The sequence below is a fragment of the Centrocercus urophasianus genome, unplaced genomic scaffold, assembly GCF_019232065.1.
Source record: "Centrocercus urophasianus isolate 14NV4802_14NV808 unplaced genomic scaffold, USGS_Curo_1.0 seq_23, whole genome shotgun sequence".
Taxonomy (NCBI): domain Eukaryota; kingdom Metazoa; phylum Chordata; class Aves; order Galliformes; family Phasianidae; genus Centrocercus; species Centrocercus urophasianus.
This window is the reverse complement of record NW_024884789.1, coordinates 11611858-11620619: the sequence shown is the minus strand read 5'-3', so window position 1 is coordinate 11620619 and position 8762 is coordinate 11611858. Positions and strand designations below refer to the sequence as shown.

At 40.7% G+C, this 8762-nt stretch overlaps 1 protein-coding gene across 6 annotated transcripts in view; it reads left to right on the top strand.

Moving 5' to 3' along the window:
- Positions 1-8114: 8114 nt before the first annotated feature.
- WDR72 (WD repeat domain 72) overlaps positions 8115-8762 on the top strand; it is a 107099-nt gene continuing 106451 nt past the window's right edge. For all 6 annotated transcript variants that reach the window (XM_042824646.1, XM_042824647.1, XM_042824644.1 and 3 more), the window contains exon 1: positions 8115-8196. The gene's annotated coding sequence lies outside the window, so the exon portion shown is untranslated. The remainder of the gene's footprint in view (positions 8197-8762) is intronic.

Genomic DNA, 8762 nt, shown 5'->3' with positions numbered 1-8762 from the left:
TAAATTACACTTCACCTCCTGTTCCTTCAGTACAAGCGTGTTACGTGTTTTACTTTTCTTACACACTCCTCCCATGTTTTCCATGGAGAAAATCCAGCCAATTAAAAGACCAGTGACAAATTCTTTCTGCTTCAATAAACATCCAGAGATGGAAAAGGAATGGAAAAATTACAGCTGTTTCCTCTCCCTCATTTCCTCAGCGTCTATCTGACATACACAGCTGCCTCCAGTCTAAATAACACTTCTGAAAGCCATCTCTGTCCAGCAATAACAAACATGGCAAAATGATTTCATTAGGAACAAACTCTGGGATTTCTTGAACTTTCATTTTTAATACTTTGTTGAAAAAACCTAAGTATTCTACACATTGGTTCACACAGTCAGAACTTCTATTTTTCTGCATTATCTACAGCTATGTAAAAGTAGGCTTAATTTACTAAAACAAAAAGCAAATAAATAGTACAGAGACAAGCTTAATTTTAATGCACCCCATGAACTCGTAATTCTATTGTTATACCCGGTTACTTTGCATTGATAAGAAATAATCTGTCACAGTGATCTTTGACTTTGAAACCACGCTCAAAACACCAAAATTACTACAAGAACTGAGGTATTTTTTACTGTTTGTGCTTGTTAATTGGGTTATTAACGGTGCTGTTTTTTGTTTTTAAAATTGTTTTAATATATATTCATATAGTGATGAAAAACTTGAATTTTTTCAGTCTGTACCATACAATCTGGTTTTTGTTCTTAGGTCTTAAGTAGAGAAATCAGATCCTCAGGGCAGAAAAGGAGACTTAGACCTTTCAGCTCAGGATCTACTGAGAGGTTGTTTGAGGCTCAAGAAAAATTCAATGAAAGGTGAATGTTGAGAAAAAGAGAAAGAAGCCACTGGGGGAAATTTATCAGTGTTTATAAACACAGGAGATAGTGAGCCCAACTTTTCTCATTGTTCCCTAACAACAGGACAGGAGATAATAAGCACAAATTTTAATTATTTCATCTGAACAGTACAAATATTTTATCATGAAGGTAATTTAATAATGAAGTTTGTCCAGAGAGAATGTGCAGACTCCATGCTTGGGGACGCTCAGAACCTGACTGTACACAATCCTGGGCAACCTGTTCTCACTGGCCCCATGGAAGCAGAAATGCTAGACTAAACTATCTCAAGTCTCCCTTCCAACCTCAACAATTCGAGAACACAAAGGCCTACTCTATAAGTATGACGCAATCAAATATGGTGCACAACTTGCTCCATGAAAGTCTGCAGTCACTCTGCAGGATGTACCTGGTCTTTGTTTTGGTACCATGTAAGTGTCTAACACTGGCTTTAGTTTTATGCTACTATATTATAATGTAAAGCTGTCACAGTTACTTTTCAGACTAATATGCTTACACTTCTCTGCCTGGAATGTCGTTTATTTGAACGAGTTGCCCAGAGACAGACTTACGCAAAAAAATGGAGTCCCAGTGAAATTAGCACAGCTAAGTCTAGCATTCAATAGAGAATCCAATTCTGATGTCAAATTTGGACCAAATTATGAAGCATTTGCTCAAAACAGAGGTGTAATCACTGTTCTCCAGCATTTTGACTTCTGCACAGCATGCATATAAGCATATAATTTGGAAAGCTCAGCCAGCACAGACACTGAAAAAAAAAAAAAAATCTAGAAAATAACTCAATTTCAGTGAGTAATCACAAAAACAACAACAGAAAAAGACCAAGAAACCCACCCATGAAGGATCATCACAAGAAAGATTACATTTACAGATGGAAGCAAGCTACTAATGGAAAATACGTGCAATTAAATCTTCCAGTTCCCTAATTAGTTTCTTGAATACTTGGGTTCCAGCAGCTCCAAGTCATTGTTTATTTGCCATGATGTCAAAGCAACTGGGAAAACTGCTACGATTACATAGCAGGAAATACACAGAGACTACCTGAACACAAGCAGAGCATTGCTATGTATTGAAGATATGTTTAGCATAGGTAGCCTTTCACTTTGAAAAAGCATTATGCTTAACAAAAGAACAGCAGAGAGCTCTGAGCAGAAACAAGCAGTCAGGACAGCATTTGGCTGAAGGACAAGAGCAGAAGCTGCAATATGACAAGTGTGTTTCACTAGTCAATAGTTTCAGTGCATTCAAGTAAATATCTCATCACTTAGTCATTCCTCCCCCTACGTTCTCCTCCTCCATTTTATCATTTCTTAATGCCTGAAATAACAGGTTCTCAAAATGCAGATCTGTGTCTAGAATCAAGAATGCAGGAAAATATTCTAAAAAGTACAGAATTAATTGCCTTGCATTTCTAGTCAAACTATGTAAAAACCACAATGGGTAAGAAGTATAAACAGAGAACAAGGTACAATGCTTCTATTAAGATATCAAGCTGATACTTGACATCACTGAGTGACCTTCTGTAAGACATATGGAAATCTGTTCTGTTGCTTTTTGTTTTTTAACAGTACTTTTGTTACAGTATTTCTTTGTACTGACTTAAATTGCACGTAATAACAATTTGGAGTTGCTCAGCATTGAAAGCAAAGAGGTTTCAGTTTAATTATTTACCTACTTGGCATTAGAACCACACATTGTTCTTCTCAGGAAGTTCTTTCTCTACAGGATACTTGTAATGCAACAAATATGGTCACAAACACATGATTTATAACCTGTCGCATAAGAAGAATGAGGATCAAAGCATATTTGAGAGTGTCAGAATTTGGAAGATCACTGCTCAGTTCTCACAAGAGAAGGAAAATAAAACAAAAAAAAATTAAGAATTCCATGGTATAAGAAATAATATGAAGAAAACAGTGCAAAAAAAACACAAAAAACTTTTAGCCAAATTTCAATTGATACTTCAGTATGGTTTGTAGGAACAGTTTCCTTGAACTGCATTTCTATATGAATATTATGAAGCCATCTTTTCTTAGCCATTCTTATTCTGAGCCATGTACAGACTGAGAAGAGAATCCCATACTGATGGTTATGTTTATGCAGCTTGGATATTCTTCAGACTCAAAGCCCCTGCAGTGATGGAGTTGTTTACAAATATGAAGTCACATACTGCAGAAAGTCTGTGTAGAGGTAGAGATATGCCTTAACACAAAGAAAGGTAAAACTAAAAAAAATGTATATCTGCTTTTTGGCATCTATTGTCAGTCACCATTGATTTTCTAAAGAATTCTTATTTCATCATTAGTTTGATCTGTGTAAAACCAGTTGCTCCTACTGGAATTCAACTGCTCACTGTCATTCCAGAGGAATAAAGGGCCAAGGCTCACCAGAGGCCCAATGAAACATTTCCGGTCTCTTCCAGGTGTTTCATACATTCTGATGTGCACACACACAGCTACTTCCTAGACCTTTCCTATACATTTACAGACACCTAGTGGAATGCCTGATCTGTTCTGGAGGACTGCAAGAACATGATAGAGAACAAACATCAATTGTTTCCACATCTTATTTTCCTCTTAAAACACCACTAAGATACAAACAACATGTGAAAAGCCTGGCATGGGGAAAAAAAAAAAAAAAAAGCCAAATTATCTTGTGAACTCTTTTCAGGACTCTTTTCTTTTCTTTTTTTCGGACTCTTTTCAGTGGTGAGTGGAGACAGGACAAGGGGAAATGGCTGGAAACTGAGCACAGGAAGTTCCACACAAATGTGCGCAAGAACTTCTTTACAGTGAGGTGACGGAGCACTGGAACAGGCTGCCCAGGGAGGTGGTGGAGTCTCCTTCTCTGGAGATGTTCAAGACCTGCCTGGATGCAGACCTGTGCGACCTGCTGTAGGGAACCTGCTTTGGCAGGGGGGTTGGACTCAATGGTCTCTGGAGGTCCCTTCCAACCCCTACAATTCTGTGATTCTGTGATTTTTTGATTTAAATATAATCCTAAGAAAAAAATTAGATTGTTTTTAAAATTATTTTCAATTGCAAACATAAAAGTAGTACCCTGCTTTCAAAAGATTTGTCTTCAGACACCCAGTTTTGTTCATTTTATTAACCAGATTTTTTTAACATGGCCTATCTCCTAAATATAGGAGTTTCCTAAATCTCAGGTGGGTGACATTTTCTTTGTTTTTACACGTATAGTTATACAGTCATCCTTCTGCATTAGAGGTGAAGTGGAGTGCTAGTTAGCTCTGTTGTGTCAGTAGAATTATAGAGCAAAAAGGTACCTCCTCCAGCAACAATGAAAATAAATACAATTAAAAACAAAAATAAGCAGGCAGGTAAGTCAGACAACCTTAATTTGACTATGTTGGGATTTAGCAGAATGTTTTGTAAACCAGACTAAAGTTAGTTGCACGTGCTGGAAGTTCCATGTGTGTTCTCTTACTGCTTTCAAAAGTTGCCCATGTTTGGGACGCTCGGTGGTCACATTTAAACCACATGCCTCTTCCTTTGTCTTTCCAGAACTGCAATCTTTTCAACTAGCTTTGGAATTCTTGTATTCAAGAAAAGCATTTGAACAATCAGTGTTCATCTCCTGTACATACCTCTATTTAGCAAACATAAGAGATTAGATTTCTAGCATTCCCTTTAAAAATCATCATTTCTATCTGTCTGTAACAGTTCTGCATTTTCAGCCTTCGTTTCCAACACCATCTTATGCCCTAAAGACAAGCACTAATATTTCCTGCCCATCTGAAAAAGGGAAGTCTTTTTCCCACGCTTTTCCTTGCTCAAAAATATGTGAAAAGTATGTGAAAAGCTCCTGGAAACACAAATAGCTTTCATATTTGCCTTTGTCACATGATTGCACTAGATGCTACAGGGATACTACAGGGAAAAGTGCAGTTATGTTGTTCATCATGAGGAATTTTAAAGGGAAAAATGACCCCACAAATTCTTTTATGATTTACTATTAAAAAGATAAGAACTTCACATTCTTCCCTCAAGAAAACACAAAAATAAATATGTCAAACAAAACGGTTTTAAAGTAGCTTTGAGATAAAAGAAGCAAGATGTGTACTTCTACTTAAGCCTTAATCTATTTAAACACCAGTTTAACAATATCGAATTTGTGTTTCCTCTTTCTCAGGAAAATTAAACAGAGGTGCTTTCCTCCATCTTCTCCCCGGCTCCCTCTAGCGTCACAAAAAGCGTATTTCAGTTCATGCCCCATCACCTCAAACAAGCAGAAACGCACGTATTAGTAACAACCACGGTACTATCATACTTCTGGACCTAGAGATGGAAGCGTCTTTTGGGGGAGGAAAAGAAACAGTAAGATACATTTTTCAAACCAAAAGAGATGACATGAGATTGAACTTTGCCTTGGTTTAATCCTATACTGTGACAAGTAGCAACTTCCATTGTCTGTTCATGCAATAGTAATTTGTGAAATCACATTTATTCTCATAAAAGCACTGATTTAATCAACAGCATCCTTAAGTCTCCAGGAGGGGTGAACTAACCCAGAGCTTACCTTAGCAAAACAATAGCTCAGTTGCTACAAAACTTGACATTTATTATGTGAAATGCTGACATAAAATCTGTTAATACAATAAACTCGCACTACTTGACAACTCTGTCCTACCGCAATCTAAGCTACAACTGCTTCGCACCTTGGTACATGACACCTGTCAATGTTGTTAACCCCTAATTGCTCATATTCATCTCAAAAACAAGCTTTGGTTACTAAATGAGACCATACGAATACTTTAGTTCACAGAAGTTGCATTGCTGCTCATTCAAATAAAAGGGAAAGTTCTTCCAGGGAGATGAAGATAAGAAAGCTGGAGAAAATAATTACTGGGTTACAGTAACAATAATAAATTATTGAGTTACAGTTTGGGAAAATAAGACACTGATGTAGAAGCTAGCTGCACGATGTTTCTGCATAGCATGGTGTCCAAGTTGGCAATAAACATAGCATTTCTGAATGAAGCACTCAGTGAACTTAAATAAGCTCTCTTCAACAGAAGAATGAAAAAAAACACACAGAAGCAAAAAAAAAAAAAAAAAAAAAAAAAAAAAAATAAAAGGGAATTTAAAAAAAAAAAAAAAAGGGAAAAGAAGTAGTATGTACATCAGACAGAGAACTGGGAAAAGAGCTGAGTTCAGAGCACACATCTGTAACTGAACATGAAAACGGTATTCAAGAAATAGAACTAAAAAGGACTGTATTTTTAATGCAGGAAGTTTGCTTTTGGAGCAAAAGAAACAAACCCACAATTTACCTCCTTCAGGAGAGATTCTCCCATTGTCCATTTCATTCACTGCATACACTCCTATCCTCTGCACATTTTTTGACCTATTAACTGTCCTTGCCTTCTGGCTCCCAACAGTCCAAAGGTCACCTTTTCTTCAGTAGAGAAAAGTGATCTCTGTTGAGCTCAAGAGCAGAATCAGTTTTAGCCACGTTCAGAAATAGCACTCAAAAGCGTCAGCAATGACACCTGACTCATACTTCACACAAAGTGGGACAAGAGTTCATGTGGAAAAATGGCATAAAAGTATTTCACTTGCTAAGAATAAACTACAATAAGTACGTTTTGTTTTTAGTATGACTATTACCAAAAACCCAGAAACAAGCCCAGAATAAGTACTTCTAGAAGTTTTCACGTAAAATACCATATTTAATTTTATATAACTTGTAGGGATGCAATCTAACTGAACATCTCCATTCACACCAGGGTTCTATTTTCAATGGTAGTAAGTTCCATATGTGAAATCACTCAAAATGAAAAAGCATTAGAAGTATCAGAAGTTCTTTCTCACAAAGTTGTTTAGAAGAAATAAAACACATTTCCAAGTAAACGATGAATCTTGCAAAAGCTGAACTGCAGAACTAGGTGGGGGGATAGGAGGGAAGCATGCTTCAAAGTTCCACAAGTTCTACAAACTTCTTTTCTTTGTTGTTACTGACCTCCATAACGTGCTCCAGGGATGAAAACTACAACCACCAGTACAATACCAGTGTATTTTGGAACATCATTTTTTATCTCAGAGCAGATATCTTACAGAAATATCCCTAACATACGCATCAGCTGAATAAAACAATGATAAAGACAGCACACATAAGGCACCGCAGTGGTAACTGCATTAAAATGTGAAAACTGTAGGCACTAAAAAACAAGCCTCTCTCCTCTCACTCACTCGCTATTCACTTCAACCCACCTGTGCTCCCTTTAAGCCCGCGGGCGCGGTCCCCACACCTGTTTGCAATCGCAGTCGCTGTACATTTTAGTATTATTTCAATAAATGTAAAAACAAAAAAAGTTAGGAAGTAGTACATCTAGAGACACAAACTCTTTAGTAACACCGGCTCCCACGGCTTTGTTTGCAGCCCTTTACACAGCTCCGTAAGAGCTTTCCAGCGTCTGGGACAAACTCACAGCACACACCGCAGCCAGCCCGTACTGGATACTCACAGGAACAACTTCCAGGTCTCAGCTACGTTATGTCTGCCATATAGAACAAGAAAAGCTCACGAACCAACACCTCGCTCGCTCGCTCGCTAATCGCTTCAACCCACCTAAGCTCCCTTTAAGCCCTCCAAGCTGAGCAGCGCGTACCCCCCGCCCCGCACTGCCCTCAGGCGCGGTCCCCACACCTGTTTGGAATCACGGTCCCCCGCAGCGCCCCCCTGGCGCCCCCTGGGAGCCCACAGCGGCCGCTCCGCGCTCCGCCCGCCCCTCACGGAACACCTGCGTCCCGCTGCCGCGAGCAGAAGCGCAATACCGCTCTGCCCTGTGCGGTAGTTAAACATCACCTGTGCTCCATCACCGGCTGGGTTTGCTCCTAGGGGCGGGCGCTCACCTGTCGGACCTGCCCTGGTTGGGGTGCGACCTCGCCTCATTAGCGAGGGGCGGGTGGACGGACGAGCTGTTTTCGCGTCGCTCACTTTTAACTTTTTATTTTCTGTGTACTGTTTTTTTTCTTTTTTGTTTTTCCTGTTTTCTTATTTTGTTTCTCCTTTCTTCAGGCTAACTGTCCTTTCCCCTCGAGCTATAGAGGTGGAGAGCTGCCGTGCGAGCGCGTCACCTCTGCGTTCCGACCGGGCTGCGGGCGGAGCGAGCTGCGGGCGGTTCGGACCAGCCCTGCTCCGACCGCCGTCCCACGCCCGGCGGCGAGCGCAGAGCCGTGTGTCACCCTCTGGAGCAGGACGCAGCCTGGCCTCGCTCCCTGCCTCTCCTCTCGGTGCTTCCCTCGCTGGCGGTGCTCGGAGCGGCTCCAGGTAGGGGGCTGCGCCGGCCCGGTTTGGCTCCTGTCAGCGCATCGCTGAGTGCGGAGTGCAGCCTCCCCATGGCGCCAGGCGAGGCGCGCGCTGTGCCCGAGCCTTTGCTTCTGCAGCCCCCGCACGGGGCTCGAGGTGGGCAGGGCGAGATCCGCCGTGCGCGGCCTCTGCCACCCTCCTCCTTCCACTGGCCGGCTGGGGAACTTGCTTTTTCTTTTAACTGTTATTTTGTATTTGGTTTTGGCCTGTCTGCGTATCTGTCAGCAGCGGCTCTGTGTTTGTGTTGTATTTAAACTTTAATTTGTGATGTTTGATGTCGGTGTTCAGATTCCAAAATATCTAGAGATGTACATACACCTTCCGTACCTTGTTTCTTAGCAGTGGTTCTGGTTAGGAATTCTGCTCAGTTAATCAAGAGGGCTCAATTAGAACCCTGTGGTCTTTCTTCAGTCGTTGCTCGGATTGCAGCTCCCTGAAAGGAGGTTGTGGTGCTATGGGGCTCAGCCTCTGCTCCTGGGTAGCGGTGACAGGATGAGAAGGCATGGCCCTAAGGAGAGGTTCAGGTT